Genomic DNA, 24,099 nt, shown 5'->3' with positions numbered 1-24,099 from the left:
TATAAAAAACACAATCACTGGGGTCGATTTATTCAACTAAAACCCTTCAAGGTGTGCCCCCAGCATGGCCAAAGTCCAGTGACTGAAACAAGTAAAAGAGATAAAAAATTAATCAAACAAAATAAAAATGTGGAATTGAGATCGTTGCCCAACTAAGAAAACAAAAGAAGATAGAGAGAAGATGTTCAAGTAGTGAGGAGAAAAAGGTTGTTGCTGTAAGTCTCTCTCACTCAATGCTTTTTCTAAGAAACATTTCTCCCTTTTTCAGCCAGCAAATAAACAGCAGCACTACCACTATTTTGAGCCGTGTTGAGGAGAAAATGGGCTGGCATTACTGTTGTTTAATTTTCCCTTCTTATTTTTTCAACATCAATGTTGTTGTTCTTGTTGCTTGGCAAATTATATATCTGTAAAGGAATTTGACAAATTAAGTAAATATAAGGATCTGGAAATTGAAATACAAAAGATGTGGCATCTTAAAGCAAGAACTGTTCCTGTCATTGTGGGTGCCCTTGGCATGATATGAAATGGACGTCAGAGAACCACGTCTCAGAGAAATCCAAAAGATTGTCCTAACAAATAATGCTCACATCCGTAGAAAAACCCCTATCAATTTAAATATACATGTCGTATTAGATGAAGGTATTTCACAACTGTCCTCCCTGCTACTTTCCCTCCCTGAGCTTTCAGTCATACTGTAACATCTCTTATCTTTCACTCATGCTAGAACACTGGGTGTGTCTCAGCGAGAGATTGTAACAAATATGCAAATTAAAAGTAAATAATAATAATAATTTCTACCATAGCCACAAAGCCTGAAATTTTGGGAGAGGGAACTATTCGATTATATCAATCCCAGTACTTGACAGGTATTTACTTCATTGACCCTTATAGGATGAAAGGCAAAGGTGACCTCAGCAGAATTTGAACTCAGAATGTATAAATGGATGAAATGCAGTTAAGCATTTTGTCCATTGAGCTGATGATTCTGCCAGCTAACCACTTTATAATAAAAGCAAACAGGAAGTCACACTAACACCATAAAAACCATAGCAGACACATCAGAAGAAAGAAACAAAAGCCATCGAAACCAGGTTTGAGTGGTGGGCTTGAGAGTTAATGTGAACATGTGTGAATGAGAGAAGATATGAGTGTGTGTGTGTGTGTGTGTGTGTGTGTGTGTGTGTGTGTGTGTGTGTTTGTGTGTGTGTGTGTGTGTGCATGTGTTTTAATTTGTATATGTGTTTTGAAATTTTAGAATAGATCTGGTAATGATTGTGTTCATTTGTTCTTGTCTCTGTACAGGGTATTCAGGTTAAATATGATTGTTTGCAGGAAAGAAAAGAAAACACAATATCTCATCCAAAAATAAAAGTATTTTAAAAACTAAGAAAATATCATCTAGATTATGCTGGGAGATGACAGTTTACTCAAAGTAGCCTTCCTCAGCTTCCACTATGACCTCAAAATGGATCTGGACTTTGGTACATGTGTTCCTTACAGTGTCCTTCGGAAGATCTTCAGACACCTTCTTGATCTTGACCACTAGCTCAGCCTTGGTGTGTTGCAAGCTGAACAGCTGGTGTCTTTCTGAACCATGCCCCACATGTAACAATCCATGGGATTACAACTGGGCATATTAAGATGCCAGAAATCGAGGTTGGTGAAGTCATAAAACTTCTCTAACAACCAATTCTGTCTGCTGCCACACATATGGCCTTCCAGCGGCAACCCTCTCCAGCCTGGGTGTGACCACAATCTCTAGCAGCTACACATCACCATTTGAACTGAACCTGAAGCCCAGTCCTACAGTTGTTGGTTAAATTCCATGATGCAGACATAGTCAGAATGCCTGTTGTGTCAATTTCTGCTGGCCACGGCTTTATAGTTTCCATTGCAGCTGTCCCTGTTATGTCTTACAGCCTTTACAGTATTCATAGAATATTGAATAGCAGTCATGCTATCAGCATTTTGATACCCAACGTGAATCATCATGATACAAGTAACTCTTTTCCAATATTCAGATGGCTTCTATTCCTTTATGTCAGCTAACTTTTTCCCAGTTACAACTTTAATCATTATGCTCTCTAATATCATTGACTGTTCACTAATACATCAAGCTGTTCCTGAAAAAAGGAGATATAAAAATTGACAAATTTATCCCAAACACCCTGTATATGCTTATATGCATGTATGACTGTATGTATGTTATGGGGTCGTGTTGAAAACCTTATTACCAGAGGACTTTATGGATTGAAGAGAAAACCAAGGGCAAAATGGACTGCGCCAAGCTGAAAGCAAACATCACAACAGACAGCAAGCATCAACTAGCAACCATTATTACCACCATAACCACAATAACAACAGCTAAACCTGCACTCGCACCAATTAACCTTTCTACTATAAGAACAAGGCTTGAAATTTTGTGGGAGGGGACTAATTGATTGCATCAATCCCAGTACATGACTGGTACTTATTTCATCAATCTTGAACTTCAAGCTGTTTCTGAAAAAAGGAGATGTATAGATTGACAAATTTAGGCCAGACACCCTGTATATGCTTGTATGTCAATGTGTTTCGTAATGACTGCATATGTATTTGTATGTACAAGTATGTATGCATGAGTGTGCATGTGCTATGAGTGTTATGTTTGTATGGTTGTATACAAGAAAAAAAAAAGACCTCCTTTGATCATGCACATAGAAAGTTCCCCCCCGAGGCACAAATCCTGGCAAGGTTGTTTTATTGAAGATCAGCAGTCGCCCATGCATATCAGCCCCACCTCTCCATGCCACTGATGTTCTCTAAGGGAAAGGTAAAGGCCAATACAGGTTGACACCAGTGATGTCACAACTCATTTCTACAGCTGAGGGAACTGAAGTAATGTGAAATAAAGTGTCTTGCTCAAGAACACAACATACAGCCCGGTCTGGGAATCAAACTCACAACCTCATGATTGTGTGCCTACCACTCTAACCACTGAGCCATGCACCTTGTGTGTAAGAATTTTAAAATAACCTTATATGCCCATTAAAGTGAATGTGTTTAAATATGCAAGTATGAGTGAAAGTGTACCAGTGAATATGCCTGTGAGCATCAGAAAGAGAAAACCTGGATGTTTTTTTTTTATGTATATGTAAATGCAAAGAAATTTTTAGAATGTGTCTGGAATGCTTCGGTGTGTGTTTATGTGTGGGTGTAAATGTTTTGGTTGTGTATGCATTTGTGAATTTTAGTTTTTCTGTTAACATATGCATCTGTGTTTGTTTTTATACAGATGGGTGTGTCTGTATGCATGTGTCCAATAAATGTAATAAATATGTGCATATAAAAGTATGTGCCTGTGAAAGTGTGCTTGTATGGGTTAATGCGTATATGTATGAGTATGTGTATGTTTGTATGCATGGCTGGATGCATGAATGTGTGTATGCGTGTGTATGTATGAATGTATGTGTGTGTGTGTGTGTGTGTGTGTGTTTATATAGATGAACTGATATACATGTATCTTTGCATGTTTGTATGTATGAATATATGTATCAATGTTTCTATCAGTCATTCTATCTCTCTCTTTCTCTCTCTCCCCCTCCCTATATATATATATATATATATATATATATATATATATACACACACACACACACACACACACACACACACACACACACAATGTGTATGCATGAGTATGTCAATGACTGGACATGTACACTAATATTTGTGTATAATTACATATTTGTAGGCATGAATATGTGTGAGTGCATGTGTGCAATTGTGTTCGTGTGTGTGCACGCGCACACGTACGTGTGTGTGTGTGTGTGTGTGTGTGTGTGTGTGTGTGTGTGTGTGTGTGTGTGTGTGTGTGTGTGAGAGAGAGAGAGAGAGAGAGAGAGAGAGAGAGAGAGAGAGAGAGAGAGAGAGAGAGAGAGAGAATGACTGTGTGTGTAAGGGATCATTCTTTTAAAATTCTAAAAGAAGGATGTTTGGAAATTTAAACAAGATTAATAGTAACAACAGCAACATCAAAAAATAGCAAGAATTAATGAATAAAATTAACAACTGAATAAAAATTATAAAAAAGAAATAACATGTAATATAATCCCATTAAAGTTTTACCTTTTAATTAATAAATGGTAAAATCAAAGAAAAAATGTAAAACAGAGGAATTGAATCAAGATAGATCTAACAACAACAACAACAAAAAAACAATGCATAGAACATTCCAGATCTTTGTTTGGATGGATTGAACTAAGGGTGTTTTAAAGGAAGTTAGCATTTATGTTCAGAAATTTTTCTTTTAGATTGTTCAATTCTTTAATGAATTTTTTTGTATCAAATTGTTTTATTTTATTTATGCTTATTTTGGTTCCTATTTTCATAGAATTTTTAGCAGTTGTTATTATTATTATTATCATTGTTGTTATTTGTATCGTTCAATGGCTTGCGTTGTGGCAGTTGTTCTAGTTGTTGTTGCTGTTTTTGATGTTACTTTACCATTGTTGTATCCGTTGTTTTTGTTGTTAGTTGTTGTTGTCGTTGTTGTTGTTGCTTCTGTTGATCTTGCTACCCTTGTAGTTGTTGCTGTTCTTGTTCTTGTTTCCGTTGTTGCTGGTGGTGGTGGTGGTGGTGATGTTGTTGGTAGCAACAGTGGTGGTGGTAGCAATGGCAGTAACAGTGATAGATTATGCTTCTACAGAATCATTAAAGTGCCATATTGAATTAACCTTTTGCAATTCTTGTCCAAACACCCTGTGCTCAAGAGTTCAAATCCTGCTGAAGTCAACTTTGCTTTTCATCTTTTCAAGGCCAAAGAATAAAATACCAGTCATATATTGAGGAAGAAATACTCTCTCTCTCTCTCTCTCTCTCTCTCTCTCTCTCTCTCTCTCTCTCTCTCTCTCTCTCTCTGTATAGAGCAAAATAGGATCTTGGAAGACTACTATGCATGTATGTCTTTGTCCTGTTGATTCGTCGAATCAACTGATAAACCCAATGTAGCTTTAATGACTCTTTAGTAATTGTGCAGAGTAATAAAAATATTTATAATGGGGAACAAGCAAGGAGGAAGACCATTTGGGTGAGATAGATACCTAGCTCTTGTAAGAATGTCTGTCAAGAACAGTGGTTTACAACAGGGTCTATATATGTTCCTTGATGGTCCATATAAGATTTTTTTTGTTAAAATTTATCTGCAATAAATTGCTTATACTTGTACGATACACAAAATATTTCAATTTTTTAAATACAATTTCTAATAATATTTAACTATAAAAACACAGTAGAATATTTTTATATACATTGACTGATTGAGGAGGTCCAGGAGAGCAAAACAAGAACCAAAGGGTTCCATAGGAAAAAAAGGATTGAGAGACACTGGTCTAGAAAAATTGATACTCTGATAGAAAACCTGAGAATCAGTCAGTTTCTGGTCATCCCATTCAATGCTAGGCCACTTAGGTGGTAAGTTACTCTAGACGAAAAATTAGTGCAGTTCTGTGGATATTTTAACGTTTGTAGTCAATTTCATACAGAAGAACTACTTAAAAACATAGTCCCACAGCAATGGAGAGTTGGAACAAACAAACTTGACCGATTAAAAGTATGTAATTTCAAAAAGCTTGCATGTTGCCAACTTTGGACATTGGTCACTTCTTTTCCAAACTGTGGCAATGGAAGGATGAAGCAGCACCTTGAGTGACCGAGAAGCCCTTACCAGGGATAGTACTACTCACCTGTTAATTTAGAAGGACTTAAAAAAGTGGTCTAAGCAAAGTTTGCTTCATTCTGCTACAAGTCAACAATCCTTTGGATGATAGTTTTCCTTCCTATGTGTGTTTCCAAAGTAACATCCAAGAAATTTACAACTTTCCAAGAAGTGGTTGGATATGCACACCTATTGATTTCTAATTTGTATGTACATATGTACAAAGGGGTGTTGAGAAGTTCCTAGCTTTGGGTAAAAAAAATACTGGAGGATCCGTTAATTATGATTGTATTCAAAATATTCTCCTCTCAGATGCACGCACTTATTGTAGCAGTCCTTCAATTTTTCTAACCCCTGTAAAAGAACTTGGATGGTTGGGCATCCAGCCAGGCCTTTTGCAAAAACCTTAAAGCCAGGGACTTTTCAGCAGTCCCTCGTATGTATGAACATTTGTGTAGGTGTGTGTGTGCATGTGTACGTGTGTACATATGTATGTATCTGTATGTGTGTATATGTATCAATAATGTATATTTCTATATAAGTGTGTATATCTATGTATACATACATGTTTCAATATGCATGTAGCTATCAAGCTATTGATCTTTCTATCTAGCTTTCTATCTAGATATCTATTTTTCTATCTAGCTATCTTTTTATCTATCTGTCTATATTGTCAGAAAGGATAGAAGACCCTACTAAAATAATGAAAAAAATGTCTAGAGATTTCAGAGAGGCTGCTCATGAGCTAACAGCAGCAGACAATTGTGAGGTCCTGATAAAGCATACTATGAAGAAAAAAAACATATTCCATCTGAGAGAATAAAGTGACCAAGTGTATGAGATATTGGACTCCCAGCTTATTGGTGTTCAGCTCATTAGATATTTGAACAATATATTTGATTCTGTATTGAACAGAGCTATCAGATCCTCTGGAAATATTATATCAAGGATAATGGATAGGCATCCTATTCAGAATAAAGGTAATTTCATTTATTTTTCAACTCTTAGCAATAGATCGATAAAAAGACTGTGGTATTAGAAAACAAAAATGCCTTACTGTATTTACTATCAGCTCTTTATATTCTGAGTTCAATTTTCACTGATCAACTTTGCCTTTTATCTTTCTGAGATCAGGGTTTAATATAATAATCTTATAAAGTGGTCTTTAGCCACTGTTGTATCTGTCTTTGAACAACAGTTGTCACTCTGACAAATATTGTTATATTCTGAAGTCACCAATAGGATGTTTCCATCTGGCACTGTATGACCCCCAGTCATGTATATATAACATCCACTCAGTATCACAGTATAATTACTATATCAGCACAGACATGACCATCAACACAGTCTACACGTACTCTATGTACTCTCTCGATGCTGGCCAATGTCACTTTAGTTATAGTGACTGTCTCATTCCACTCTTCACATAGGAGGGGTGTACCATTATTACTAATTCCTGACAACAAATACTATACCAAAAACTAGGGTCAGTATAGGATCACTCTGAAGTTTTACACTCAAATGAGTCATATTTGTAGGCTCTGTTCACAGAAGGCCCTAGTCACGCTGCCATACTATCATGTGAACAAAAGCCCTTGAGTGGACTGAAACTGGGTTTGTACACATGACGAATTTGTGATTACTATGTGAGAAAACTTGGGATTGAAACAAACTGTTATACATTTTTGCCATGTCATTCACCGTCATTCCCATCTTTTTTTTCCATGTTCATTTCCATCACTTCACTCACTCAGTCACTTTTATCCTTCTTCAACACATGAGTTATCCATTTCATCTCCACAGCATCCATCATTAGCTCAATCTCCATCATTCTCTGGACTTCATTAGTTGCCTTCCTCACCCCTCTCTCTCTCTCTCTCTCTCTCTCTCTTAGTGACACTTCACATATTCATTTCTATTCTTTCTAGCCTTCTGTTAACCTTGAATTATATAGAATTCTATCATGAAGATCTGGTACATAGTTCCACACAGAATATAATACATTGCTGAAATGCACAAAAAAAATATCTGCAGTGGATTTGAGCTAAACACCAATGAGCTCATAGTCTTACATATCCCCTTGACTTCCACTTATCTTCTATATAGTCTCACTGATGGTATGTATTCAACATCATTTATCATTCAGTTGGCCAGCTAGCAGCGAGTTTCCAGCATTTGCCAATTTTTGGGTAGTAAAGATATTTTGATAGTAGAAAGCTAATCCTTCTAATAAACATTCGACTGTGAAATAAGAAATTACACCTAATTTGTGGAGGGTTTTTTTCTTTTTTTGTCTTGGTATTTTATGTAGGCATTATTTATTACTCTGTGTATATTTATGCATGATGGTCACTAGTTTTCCATTAGTATTCCCTTAAAAATCTGAGACTTTCTGTCTGTGTAAGACAATTCTTGTACTCCTGTTTATCAATAAACATAAATTTATCAGCAACACCATCATCCTCATCATTATCATCAACAGCATCATCATCATCATCATCAACATCAACATCATCACCAACAGCAGCAGCATCATCATCAGCATCATCATCATCGTCGTCATCATCGTTGCCATCACCACCATCATCACCATCATCTTGTTTCATCTTATTCATCATCATCATAATCATCGTCGTCATCATCATCATCATCATCATCATCATCATCATCATCATCATCATAAAAACAGCAGCATCAGCAACATTACCAGCAGCATCATTATCATCACCATCAGCTGCAGCAGCAACAGCAGTAGCAACATCATTATCATCATCATCATCACCACCATAACATCATCATCATCATCACCATTACCCTCATCATCATCATTGTTGTCATCAACATCATTACCATTAACTGTCAGCAACAACAAAAGTTTATCATTCAAATCATGAGCATCAGCATCATCACCACAACCATTATCCTTGTCAATGTCACGCACACACTGCGCTTCTTTCCTCTACATCTTCTTCGTCATCATCATCACCATCACCATAATTATTAACATAATCATCAATCTCAGTATAAAATCCATTTCCACCCCTGGCACAACGAATACCACTACAACCACCACCACCACCACCAACACCACCAACACCACCACCAACACCACCACCACCAACATCACCACCACCACCACTACCCCCTACCAGTTATATTATTTAGATGACAAGCCAGCAATGTGGCTGGACCCTTTCCCAATTTAAGTTGTTCCTGGCCATTTTCCATGACAATTCTTATTTATGTTTTCCCTCCCTTGCTGTCTTATTTCCTTCCTTCTTTTCTTTCTTTCCTTCTTTCTTTCAGCTGATCGTTGCCTATTTTTCCTTTCACTCGTTTGTTCCACAGGAACTTGTATAGAAAGTTTGCCGGATGCATGCAGCAAATGAAACCATATTTTTTTTTTACAGTAACATCTATTCTATTTTAACAGACACGCATACATTCACACACACACAACCCACACACTCGTATGCATGCACACACACATACACACGTGCAAACTCAGACAGACACACATACATAAATACATGATTTCCATTCTAATTCTGGTAAGGATAATATTTGTATAGAAGTTTCTCGTTTACGGAGGTTTTCCTGCATATATATACTCAGACGACATGTGTTTGAAAAGCTTAATCAAAAGCACTCACACACTAGGACAAAATCGTCTTCCCAAAGAAGATTTGAAACGTCCTGATATAAAAATTTCATAGCACTTTAAACAATAATCTTTTTAAAAAAAGATCCCCTTTATACATAAAAACTGTATTAAGTAATTTTCACAAAGACTTTCAAACCTGAGTGGCTGTGTGGTAAGTAGCTTGCTTACAAACCACATGGTTCCAGGTTCAGTCCCACTGCATGACACCTTGGGCAAGTGTCTTCTACTATAGCCTCAGGCCGACCAAAGCCTTGTAAGTGGATTTGGTAGACGAAAACTGAAAGAGGCCCGTCATATGTGTGTGTTTATATATATGTATGTGTGTGTATAAGTTTGTGTGTCTGTGTTTGTCCCCCCACCATTGCTTGTCAGCCGATGCTGGTGTGTTTATGTCCACGTAACTTAGCGATAGAATAAGTACTAGGCTTACAAAGAATAAGTCCTCGGATTGATTTGCTCGACTAAAGGCGGTGCTCCAGCATGGCCACAGTCAAATGACTGAAACAAGTAAAAAGAGTAAAAGAGTAAAAAATAAACGTATATGTAAATATATATATATATATATATATATATATATATATATATATATATATATATATATATATATATATATATATATATATATATGTATATATATATATATATATATGCTCATACCGAACAATTTCAAAACAACACCAAATCATACATTCAAAATAAATGGAAGTGGAGAGACAAGTTACTGAAGAGATTGCAAGAGTGCAATGAAATGATTTAACAAAAAAAACTAAATACTGTTTATAAATAAATAAAGGACTGAACCAGTGCGTGTGTTTATTACCGGCATAATGCCTCTCCCAAGGTTTAATTGTATATATATATATATATATATATATATAGAGAGAGAGAGAGAGAGATAGATAGATAGACAATATATATATATACACATATATATATACATATATATATATACATACATACACAAGTATATATATGCATATGTATATACATATATATATATATATATATATATATATATATATATATATATATATATATATATATATATATATATATATATATATATATATATGTATATATCATATAGCACCACTGAGGCTATATTTCTTGTAAGGCAACTACAGGAGAAATACCTAGGATCAGTGCTCAGCTCCCTCTTATTCATTATAGTCCTCCCAGCAATAACAGAGGAATTCAAGACAGGCTGCCCCTGGGAGCTCCTCTATGCTCTAATAGCTGAGTCCCTGCCAGGACTGGAGATGAAGTTTAGGGTGTGGAAGCAAGGTCAAGAATTGAAGGGACTTTCTATAGAAAGACTGCATTTACATTCTTATTTCACTCACAGCTAGGCTTTGCAACACACACATGCAAACACAAACACACACACACATATGAATATATAGGTGCAGTCATGGGTGTGTGGTAAGAATCTTACTTCCCAACCACATGGTTCCCAGTTCAGTTCCACTGCATGGTACTCTGGCAAAGAGCCTTCCACTATAGCCTCAGGCCAACCAAAACCTTGTTTGTCTCCCCATTACCGCTTGACAACCAGTATTGGTGTGTTTATATCTTGTAACTTAGCAGATCGGCAAAAGAAACTAATAGAATAAGTACTAGGCTTTAAAACCAATAAGTTCTGGAGTTGATCTGTTTGACTAAAACCCTTCAAAGTAGTGCTCCAGCATGGCTACAGTCAAATGACTGAAACAAGTAAAAGAATAAAAGAATATATATATATATATATGTGGCTATATATATGTGTATATATGTAACGGTGATGTTTTTAGTTGATAAACAATATGATGGAACGTCGGAGTCATCACCAATTGTAACAGTTGTGTTGTTATTGCAATGGCATGTTGTGAGATGTGAAAGATGAATAGTGATTGAAGTCGTAAAGAGATTTTTATTTACCGTTACTTTGTATATATATCCAAAACCACGACGGGTTGGTATGTATAATTAGTAAATGGAAAAGCATGCGAGGAAAAAAGAGTTAATTTCAGCCTGTATATGTGTACACGATCTCATAGTACTTAATAGAGAGAGATATGGTAATGTTACAGAAAAAAGACCTGCTGCCACACATGGCTTTCCAGCAGCAATCCTCTCCAGTCAGGGACTGACAATAGTCTCCAGCAGTTTCATATAGCCATCTGAATTGAGTCTAAGATGTGGGGCAGCATGAAGTCACTCTCACTGGATACACACACAAAGATTAGGAGAACTTGAGTTTTCATGATGTCTATGTGATATCTTAGAGCCTTTACAGTGTTCACAGAACATCAAGCAACAGTCCTAATATTGGCATTTTGATACCTGGTGCAAATCATCATGATGCAGGTAACTCATTTCTGATACTCAGAGATTTCCATTCCTGTATGTTAGTTAACTTTTTTCTCAACTACATCTTTAACCTTTATGTTCTTCAATGCCATTGACTGTTCACCAATATACCAAGCTGTTTCTGAAAAAAGGAAACAAAAAAGAATCATTAAATTTAGCTCAAATTCCCTGTATATGTATGTATAAGAAAAGAGTACAAATGGTAAAACTACAGAAATGATAGAAAAAATGAAAAATAAATAAATGAAAATTATGCCCTCATCAGCTGTTTCACTGATGACACATAGTTTTGATAACTTGAGATAGAACTGCTATTTCAGTAGTATCAAAAAACCATTGGATGTGGTTTAATAATGTACACCAGTATATCAGGGATCTATTGTACACGAGTAAGGCAAAAGGTAAACTTACCTTCTCGAGTTATGCTGACTCATAAGAGCTGGTTTCCCAGCTTCATGGTGTGTATATTCCCCACCTGGATAGGACACTGGTCTGTCACAGGATTACACAGTTTTGCCTGATAAGTGGACTGAGGCAACGTGAAATGAAGTGTTTTGCTCAAGAACACAATGCGTTGCCCAATCCAGAAATTGAATCCACAACCTTACACTCATGCATTCAAAACCCTAACCACTAAGCCATGTGCCTCCACCATCATACTTGTGTACACTCTATGATTCTGTGATATTAAACTTGTGTACTCTACTTGTATACAAGTATGATATCACAGATCTAAAATTGGCATATTTTAAAAAATATAGATCACTAATGCCAATTTCTCACAGATGCCATCTGCCTGAAAAATAACAGTGAAGTAAGTATCAATATATGTAATGTAATGGGCATTCAAAAATATAATTAGGAATAGTTAGCATGAGGAAAGTAAGTTGTAAAGCTTTGATGAAAGAGAGAAAAATCTAAACTGTTTAAAAACTCTACTGACATTTCTGAACAAAGCTATTTACCAACAAATTGCTTCATTTAGATTAATTATCTACATTCTACTCATTTTTCGACTCAGGCAACTAATTTAGTAATAGTTAATTTATGCAATGGCCACTGTTAATTTCTCTCAAAGTTGATCGTATATTTAACATATATTGTCAACACCCTCAGAAATAGGCATGAAAATCCTCAGAACTTCTACTACTGGTAGAAAACAATAAACTCACAGATCACCATAGGGTGTTGTTGCTTAGCCCCAGGTCAGTCCCGAATTAGTAAGCCTATGATCAGAAACATTCTAACCATGATCATTTCATTTTTAAACTCTAGGTCTTTTATCCTTTTCTTTTAGTCAATAAGGTGTCATCTGAGGGAGATTTGGCTGCTATATCTAAAAAATTGAATGACTGGATATATACAGGCTCATTTGTCACCATGGGATTTAGATATAAACTAAATAAGCAACAGCTTTAGACTTCAAAATAATTAAAGGGAATATCATTATCACCATCATTTTAACATCTTTTCCATACTTCTGTGCATTAGACACAGTTTTACAAAACAGGTTTTCTGTGGTCAGATGCCCTCCTGGTGCCAAAACACACTTGTTCTTAAGCAAGGTAATATTTACCCATGGCTAGATATATTCTCACAGAATACTGGAAATGAATGATATGGCTTGTATGACAGTGACAGTCATTCACAACTATCACACAATGTCAAAGCAAGGAGACACAACTATGCATATACATGCACACACACATGTATATATGCATGTATATATATATATATATATATATATATATATATATATATATATGTGTGTGTGTGTGTGTGTGTGTGTGTATACATACATATATATATCAAGCCTTTCTCTTGGATAACACTGGTGGAGAGGGGAGGCTAGTATGCATGGACAACTGCTGGTCTTCCATAAACAACCTTGCCTGGACTTGTGCCTGGGAGGGTAACTTTCTAGGTGCAATCCCATAGTCATTCATGACCGAAGGGGGTCTCAGCATATATATCAATATGTGTGTGTGTGTGCATGTGTGTGTATGTATATGTATATGTATATGTATATGTATATCTCTCTCTCTCTCTCTCTCTCTATATATATATATATATATATATATATATATATATATACAGATTAATTCCTCTATTTACATAATATCGAAGTCTCTTTCTTTCTTTTGTTGTCCTTCCTATCAATATATATATATATATATATATATATATATATATATATATATAGATAGATAGATAGATAGATAGATAGATAGATAGATACTACATATGTAGGAAATTCTGTCTGTGGGTGTGTTTGTGGAGTTGTTACCTAACTACTCCTTCATTGTTTTATCGATTTTGATGAAACTTGACATGTGAGTAGAACTCATGTCTGGAAACTTCATGGTATGCTCAGATTGTTGAAAATAATCGATAATAGGTGCCCCTCGAAGGGATCCTTTTATATATGTAATATATTTCATTTTAACAGCCAATGGAAATAACCCATTCCTTTTCCTAAATCATTTGGTATAAATCATATTGAGTATGCTTATTTCTTAGTATTTGAAATATTAGAGTTATTTTCACAATTTATCCAGTACAACTAACTCTTAAACAAGTAAATAGTATTTTCCTAAACAATAGATCTACTTATTTTGGTTAGTGACTTATTCATGAATATATCAACACTAGCGCTGCTGAGGGTAATATTCTCTGGGAACACACAAAAGACCTTTTCAGAGTTATTTACTTTGAATTGTTATTATCAACTAATTTCATGTTATCACGTAACTGACTTCACAATTTGGGTATTCATAACTTATTAGAAATTCCTAAAAACAAGATCCTGTGTAAGATAGTTCGGTACTCTCTGTAAATGCGCAAAAACCGTTTTAAGGGCTACATACTTTGTATTGCTGTTATTGGATTAGCGAAACAATTATGAGAACAGAACCAAGGGATAAGCCCCGCTTTCCCAGGAATTACCAGGTGTGTCAGCTAGTATCATCATCATCATCATCATCATCATCGTTTAACGTCCGCTTTCCATACTAGCATGGGTTGGACGATTTGACTGAGGACTGGTGCAACCGGATGGCTACACCAGGCTCCAATCTAATTTGGCAGAGTTTCTACAGCTGGATGCCCTTCCTAATGCCAACCACTCAGAGAGTGTAGTGGGTGCTTTTACGTGTCACCCGCACGAAAACGGCCACGCTCGAAATGGTGTCTTTTATGTACCACCCGCACAAGAGCCAGTCCAGGGTCACTGGCAACGATCTCGCTCGAAAACCCTACAAGGCCAGTCAGGCGGTACTGGCAACGGTCACGCTCAGGATGGTACATCTTATGTGCCACCCGCACAAGAGCCAGTCCAGGGGCACTGGCAACGATCTCACTTGGCTTGCCGGGTCTTCTCACGCACAGCACATTTCCAAAGGTCTCGGTCAGTAGTCATCGCCTCGGTGAGGCCCAACGTTCGAAGGTCTTGCCTCACCACCTCAGCCCAGGTCTTCCTGGGCCTACCTCTTCAACGGGTTCCCTCAACTGTTAGGGAGTGGCACTTTTTCACGCAGCTATCCTCATTCATTCTCACCACATGTCCAAACCAGTGCAATCGTCTCTCTTGCACACCACTACTGACGCTTCTTATGTTCAGCTTTTCTCTCAAGATACTTACACTCTGACGGGTATGCACATTTACATTACACATCCAGCGGAGAATACTGGCTTCTTTCCTTGCGAGCTTACGCATGTCCTCAGCAGTCACAGCCCATGTTTCACTGCCATGTAGCATGGCTGTTCGTACACATGCGTCATACAGTCTGCCTTTTACCCTGAGTGAGAGTCCCTTTGTCGCCAGCAGAGGTAAGAGCTCTCTAAACTTGGCCCAGGCTATTCTTATTCTAGCGGTTACACTTTCAGCGCACCCACCCCCACTACTAACTTGGTCACCCAGATAGCGGAAGCTATCAACTACCTCTAGTTTTTCTCCCTGGAATGAGATAGAAGTTGTTTCCTGTTTGTTTACAGTGTTTATTGCACCTGAACATCTGCCACATACAAAAACTAACTTTGTAGTTAATCTGCCTTTGACATTGCTGCACCTCTTATGTGTCCATAGCTTGCACCGGGTACATCTTATAGAGTTATTATCTACTCCTTTACTGCATACTGAGCAGGGCCATCTACCTGAAGGGGTTTGTGTTTTATCTACCTTCCTACTTATTAGGATTTTGGTTTTTGCTAGGTTGACTCTAAGGCCCTTCGATTCTAGTTCTTGCTTCCACACCTTAAACTTCTCTTCTAGTTCTGATAGTGACTGCGCAATTAGTGCAAGGTCATCAGCATAGAGGAGCTCCCAAGGGCAACCTGTCTTGAATTCCTCTGTGATCGCCTGGAGGACTATGATAAATAGGAGGGGGCTGAGGACGGAACCTTGGTGGACCCCTACCTCTACCCGGAATTCATTACTGTACTCATTTCCAACCTTCACCTTACTGACAGCATCTCTGTACATGGCTCGCACAGCTCTCACTAACCATTCTTCTATCCCAAGTTTCCTTATTGACCACCAGATAAAGGATCGGGGGACCCTGTCAAAGGCTTTCTCCATGTCAACGAAAGCCAGGTACAGAGGTTTATCCTTGGCTAGATATTTCTCCTGCAGCTGTCTCACTAGAAATATGGCATCAGTGGTGCTTTTACCTGGCACGAACCCAAACTGCATCTCATCTAAATTGATTTGCTCCCTAATTAGTTGGGCTATGACCCTCTCCGTAACTTTCATAACCTGATCTAACAGCTTGATGCCTCTGTAATTATTAGTGTCTAAAGCGTCACCTTTACCTTTGTAGAAGTTTACTATGGTGCTGCTACACCAGTCATTGAGTATGACTCCTTCGTGTATCACCTGGTACGTAATACGGGTGACTAGGCTGTAGCCAACACTGCCAGATATTTTGAACATCTCTGCAGTGATTCCTGATGGGCCGGGGGCTTTCCCTGTCTTCATACTCTTAATTGCTTTATCTACCCTGGTACTGTCAACTCGGATAGCTGGGTCGACATACGGCAGGCTCTCTTTCTCCTATTCATTCTCTTTATTAAGCAATCTATCGTAGTGGCATCTCCAGACCTCTTTCTTTGCAGCCTCATTTAGTGCAAGCGTACCATCATCCATGCGAACACATTTCTCTCCTACAACATCACTATTCTCTCTCCTACACTGTCTTGCAACACGAAATACCTCGAGTCTTTGGTCCTCACAGCGCAGAACATTGGCAAATCTTTTCTTATCTGCTTCCCCTCTGGCTAAATAAACCTGTCCCCTAGCTTCCCTTCTGGCAGATTGGTACAATTCCCTGCTACCACCGTTCTTCCAGTCCTTCCAAGCCTGTTTCTTTTGTCTAATAGCCCCGTCTACACTCTTGTTCCACCACCACGTTACTCTGGGTCGAGAAGGGACTTTACACCATCCATAGATCTGGTCTGTGACTAGGTGACAGGCAGGTTTCCTGAAGTTGGTATTGCAAACCATAAGATCGGTTGCATCACAGAACTCCAGCAGTCTGGTTCCCTCCTCGTTGCGGGAACCGAAGCCATAGCCTCCATGTATGCCATGGAAGCCTCCAGCACGACGTCCGACATGACCATTGAAGTCACCAGCCACAAAGAGAAGGTCTCTGTCTCTTGTCGACGAGGTAGTTTGCAAGAGGGTGTCATAGAATTGTTCTTTCAGCCCATCCGGGAGCCCCGGTTGAGGGGCATAGGCTGAGATGACAGTAGCTAGCCTATGATGAAGCACTAGTCTAATCTTAAGTACTCTGTCACATACTCTATCTACTTCGATTACCTTATCAACCCATTTCTCTGCTAGAAGTATTCCTACGCCCCCGACTCCGTCAGTGTTCCCTGCCCAGAAAAACTTGTACCTGTGTTCTTTGCCTGTGAGGAACCTCGCAGAACCTCCTCTCCATCTTACTTCTTGGATGCAGCACAGATCTACGCGTCGCCGTTCAAGCATCTCAACAATCTCACCAGACCTACCTTTCAGCGTGCCGACGTTGAGAGTGCCAATCCTGACAGTGTGGGAGGAGTGGGTGTCAGAGGGGTGGGCCCGTGTGACCCTGGGATGGGGGTGTAGTAACGCCTGCGCATGCGTAGTCTTACGCATGCGTAAAAATTAAACAAGCAAGCGTCTCCCGCTCAATTCATTCTCTTTCTCGCTGGCCAGCGATTGAGCATGGACGTGTGTTTAAAGCTGTCTCTACATCTTTCGGTCTTATACTCGACAGCACGTTATTCTCACCTCTAAAGATGTATAACTAAAAGATTTGTATGTTTATCACCTAAATAAATGTTGTTTGAGTTGTTTAGTCTGGAGTTCAGCGTTCCGTCTATTTCTTTAATTTTATAGTAGAAAGTCAGGTATACAATCTAAAGATGTATAACCCACTTTCTACTAAAGTGGTGATCCCCGACGAAGAAAAAACGCAGCATGAACTACGGATTACCAACTTATAACTGGTGAACCTCGACTAAAGAACAAATACGGCCATGGAGACTGAACTACACATTACCAACATCTCCAAACATAGTCAACACGACTCAACAAGCGCGGTTTTTATTCTCGTCTCTGTTAGAGTGGATTTTTTTTCCACTCACGAAAAACAGACAGGATTTACGGCCTGCTTTTTATGTTTTTATATGTCGCATTTCACACTCTCACATTACACATACATCTTTTATGTCACACAATAACTCTTGTCATTCATTTCATACGGTCGTTCTTTCATCTTGGGTTAAGAAAAATTTTCTTCGAGGTTTTCGCTAATGGCCGTACAGAAATTGTGTCTGTCGATCGTTCTGTAAAAGCGTACCTCACCAAACAGCCTTTTCGCCACCAGCGTCGTGCGCCAACCAAAATTACCACCGTGACGACAACAATTACTACTATCAATTACAAGCTTTCCCCCCGACGTCGCCAAGTTTCAACTGAATCATTACCCCTGTCAACATCATTACCACCACACATACAGAACACAGCTAGAGCAGTTCCTGCGCCGACGTTTTCATCAATGTACTCTATCTCGGTGTTTTGGGATTTTTCGCAGTCTATACTACAGACACTTTCACTTGTTCTGTGTTTTTTCTCACACACACACTTGTGCACTCATACATTTTCTTTCCTTTCAGGGAAAACAAACTCTCAGACTTTTACATCTCGTGATTCCAGTTTCCTGGACAGTTGTCATCACGGTTGTTTTGTCATTGTCATTTCATTTATACATTGCATGTTCTGTGTTTTTTCTCACACACACACTTGTGCACTCATACATTTTCTTTCCTTTCAGGGAAGACAAACACTCAAGACTTTTACATCGCGTGATTCCAGTTTCCTGGACAGTTGTCATCACGGTTGTTTTGTCATTGTCATTTCATTTATACGTTGCATTCATGTATTTCACAAGTGTACATTTCATTTCTTTGAATTTTCTTTGTGTGTGTTTGTACCACATCTTGTGGGTGGTTTTTAGTGGCCATCCTGCCTCAGGCGTTCTAACAGATTTTATTTATCGTGCGTTTCCGCTCTGGCGAGGGAGCTCTGTAGTAACGCCTGCGCATGCGTAGTCTTACGCATGCGTAAAATTAAACAAGCAAGCGTCTCCCGCTCAATTCATTCTCTTTCTCGCTGGCCAGCGATTGAGCATGGACGTGTGTTTAAAGCTGTCTCTACATCTTTCGGTCTTATACTCGACAGCACGTTATTCTCACCTCTAAAGATGTATAACTAAAAGATTTGTATGTTTATCACCTAAATAAATGTTGTTTGAGTTGTTTAGTCTGGAGTTCAGCGTTCCGTCTATTTCTTTAATTTTATAGTAGAAAGTCAGGTATACAATCTAAAGATGTATAACCCACTTTCTACTAAAGGGGTAAGCAGTGTCGTGAACCTAAAAAGAAAGCTTGCATTTGGCAGAGTTCATAAACAAAAACAATACCTACAACCTTCATATACTACCCAATCTTTATGCGCTATAAGGTCGATAAGAGGGCGGGGGTATGAGGTCACAGGCAGTGTTCGCGGAAGATGATCTAAAAAAGACCTCCGGTACTGGTGGAGGGGATGGGAGGGCGGGCGTACCGCGGGCTAAAGGAGCTTCGTCGTGGGTTCTATTAGCATAGAGATTCCAGTACGAAATGGTGGTGGAGTTGGAAAGCGAGCTGGTTATATGTTTGGGATTCGCGCGCGAATCGAAGAGGAAATGGTGGAAGAAGTGGTGATTCAGAGAGAGAGAGAGATAGAATACAATAGGGAGGGAGAGGGAGAACCGGCAGCAGTACATCATGCTGGTCAAATTCGTTAGGTTTTTACGAAAAAGTTGAAAGAAACACAGCAGTGTTTAAACGTAAGATTAAATATTTAGATCGGTAACAGAAATGAGAGTTAAAAATCGTAATTTTTAAAGGGAGTTAGAGACAAATTTCAGTCAGGTTTGGGCTAAGGAGCAAAAACTTCGGCAAGTAGATGCGAAGACGATAGATTGCGTGAGATAGAGAAAAAATACATAAATAATCATGAATTCAAGACATAAATGTATAGTTAGAGAGAACGAAGTGGGTGGTGGATGGGGAGCGCATCAGAAGGGATAATATATGAAAAATAGGAATGACTTAGCCATTGTTCATGTCTTGGTGAGCTTCGTCGTGGGTTCTATTAGCATAGAGATTCCAATATATATATATATATATATATATATATATATATATATATATATATATATATATATATATATTTAAGGATTGGAGAAAACGCATGTTATAATTGCATACTTTATTCCTACATATGTTTCAAAGGATTACAACCTGTGTGATCCATAGGGATCTTTGATATTAAAATTGTAACCTTCTCATCAGGGAAAGCATGGGAATCATCTTAAACGTAAGACATTATGACCGATTATGAAAACAATAGATGGATAAGGTTATGACTTAATTCATTTGAAAAAAACCGTTAGAGAATTGGACGCTGCCGGATAGTGGGTTGGACAACACATACCAATCAATGTGTAAGAGCGTACATGCATACATAAATACACATACACAAACACACACATATACATGCATACTGATACACACACACACACACATATACATGCATATATGCGCATATACACATGCATACACATGTGCACACGTATATACATATGTATACATATATATACACACACACACACATATATACATATACATACACACCTATATATATACACACACTCATACGTCCACATTTATACATATGCACATACGTACCTACGCATATACAAATATACACATGTGTGCGTGTCCCCATATACACACATGTATAAATAGAAATATATTCATGGACATACACATAGCTATACATCTACGCCTATTACCTAATCAAATAAACAGATTCGTATATACATATACATACATGAATACATACGCAAACACACGTATGCACATACATACATGCATACAAATACATATACATATACATATATACGTATATATATATATACATATATATATGTGTACATATAAAAGAAAAATAACTCAAGTGTTTTATATATACATACATACACACACCCACATACATACATCCACATATCCATATATGTGTGTGTGTGCATGCATACATATACATATACACACACATACATGTACATACATATATATTTTTTGTGCACACACACACACACACATACACATATATACACATACACACATGTGCACATACATATACATACATAAACACACATACATACATAAATACATACACACACATATACATATGTGTATATATGTATGTATGTGTGTACATGTATGTGTATGTATGTATATATATCTATATGTATATATATATATATATATATGTATATATATATATATATATATATATATATATATATATATATATATATATATATATGTATATGTGGATATATGTGTGTGTATATGTATATATATATATATATATATATATATATATGTGTGTGTGTGTCTGTGTATACATATTTAGGGTTTTGCATAAAATAGAAGTGTTTTAACTGATTTTTCTGTATACATATACGCATTATCATTTATAATTTCACTCTTACCCTTGTTCTGACTCTTATCAATATCTTTTTAAAATATATAAATATGCATTTACGTATGATTTTTTGGATGTATGGATATTTTTGTGTAAAAATGTATTTATTAAAACATAGGTTTGTTTATATGTTCAAATATGAATGAACTTGTGAATAAGTATGGGAGCATATTTGTGTAGATGTACTTTTTATCTTTATTTTTATTTTAAAAAAAAATATAAGTAAACGTTTAGATGTTTATGTATGTGTAAATATAAATGTGTGTATATGATTGTGTATACAAGTTTATGTGAGTGTGCGTGTCCACATGTGTATGCATGTGTATATGCACGCACACATGTGTATGTATATATATATATATATATATATATATATATGTGTATGTGTGTGTGTGTGTATATATATATGTGTGTGTGTCTGTGTATGTATCTGTATGTGTGTGTATGTGTATGTATATATGTATGTATGTGTATGGATATGTGTGCATGTGTATGTATGTGTGGGGGGTGTATGTATGTTTGTAAGTGTATATATATATATATATATATATATATATATATATATACATATATTTATATATATATGTGTGTATATGTGTACAAGTCTACGTATATGTAAGCATGTATAATTGTGTATGTATTTGTATAAAACCATATATATATATATATACGTTATTAAGTTCTGTATGTAAGTGCATATTTCTATATGTATATGTGTGTGTATGTATTTATGTATGTATGCGTGTATGTGTGTTTATGTAGTGGCCGTTTTCGTGCGGGTGACACGTAAAAGCACCCACTACACTTTCTGAGTGGTTGGCGTTAGGAAGGGCATCCAGCTGTAGAAACTCTGCCAAATTAGATTGGAGCCTGGTGTTGCCATCCGGTTTCACCAGTCCTCAGTCAAATCGTCCAACCCATGCTAGCATGGAAAGCGGACGTTAAACGATGATGATGATGATGATGTATATATGTATATGTATTTGTAGGTATGTATGTATGTGCATACATGTTTGCGTATGTATTCATGTATGTATATGTATATACGAATCTGTTTATTTGATTAGGTAATAGGCGTAGATGTATAGCTATGTGTATGTGCATGAATATATTTCTATTTATACATGTGTGTATATGGGGACACGCACACATGTGTATATTTGTATATGCGTAGGTACGTATGTGCATATGTATAAATGTGGACGTATGAGTGTGTGTATATATATAGGTGTGTATGTATATGTATATATGTGTGTGTGTGTGTATATATGTGTATATATATTATACATATGTATATACGGGTGCACATGTGTATGTATGTGTATATGCGCATATATGCATGTATATGTGTGTGTGTGTGTATCAGTATGCATGTATATGTGTGTGTTTGTGTATGTGTATTTATGTATGCATGCACGCTCTTACACATTTATTTGTATGTGTTGTCCAACCCACTATCCGGCAGCGTCCAATTCTCTAACGGTCTTTTTCAAATGAATCAAGTCATAACCTTATCCATCTATTGTTTTCATAATCGGTCATAATGTCTTACGTTTAAGATGATTCCCATGCTTTCCCTGATGAGAAGGTTACAATTTTAATATCAAAGATCCCTATGGATCACACAGGCTGTAATCCTTTGAAACATATGTAGGAATAAAGTATGCAATTATAACATGCGTTTTCTCCAATCCTTAAATTCTTAAATATACTCAAATACCCAAAATTTCAAGGAGTTCCTGCCTTAAAAACAGGAGCTAACCACAGTTATTTTGTGTTCTTTGCTACATTGGTTTCTATTAACCCATTTATTCTATCAGAAGAATTTTTATTCATTAAGATAGAAGAAATACACATAATTATATATATATATATATATATATATATATATATATATGTGTGTGGGGCGCGATAAGTAAATTGTCACCATTTTCTAGTTTTTAATTTCATTCAAGTGCATTGTTTGTTTTTGATTTTGTTGACTACACAGCATAGTAGGGTCAGTTTGGCACTGTCTGTGAGAAAAACAGCACCATGATGCAATTCAATCTGCTAGAAATTTGGAAAACAACATGCTGTGCTGCTTGGTATTTGCACCTGAGGCTCCAATACAAACAGATGCTGAATACACAGAACAACCATTGGCCTGCCATGTCCCCAAGACATGTACTGAGAGTAATAAAAATGAAACATCCAGTCAACATCATGGTCTTTGGAGGCAAAGTGATGGCAAAGTTATGCCTCCATTCATCTTCCCACACAGCCTCAGACTCAACACGGAAGCCTATGTCAAGTGCCTGGATGAGG

This window comes from Octopus bimaculoides, chromosome 1 (genome assembly GCF_046866305.1).
Source record: "Octopus bimaculoides isolate indiv1 chromosome 1, ASM4686630v1, whole genome shotgun sequence".
NCBI classification, from domain to species: domain Eukaryota; kingdom Metazoa; phylum Mollusca; class Cephalopoda; order Octopoda; family Octopodidae; genus Octopus; species Octopus bimaculoides.
Note: the sequence above shows the minus strand (reverse complement) of the source record.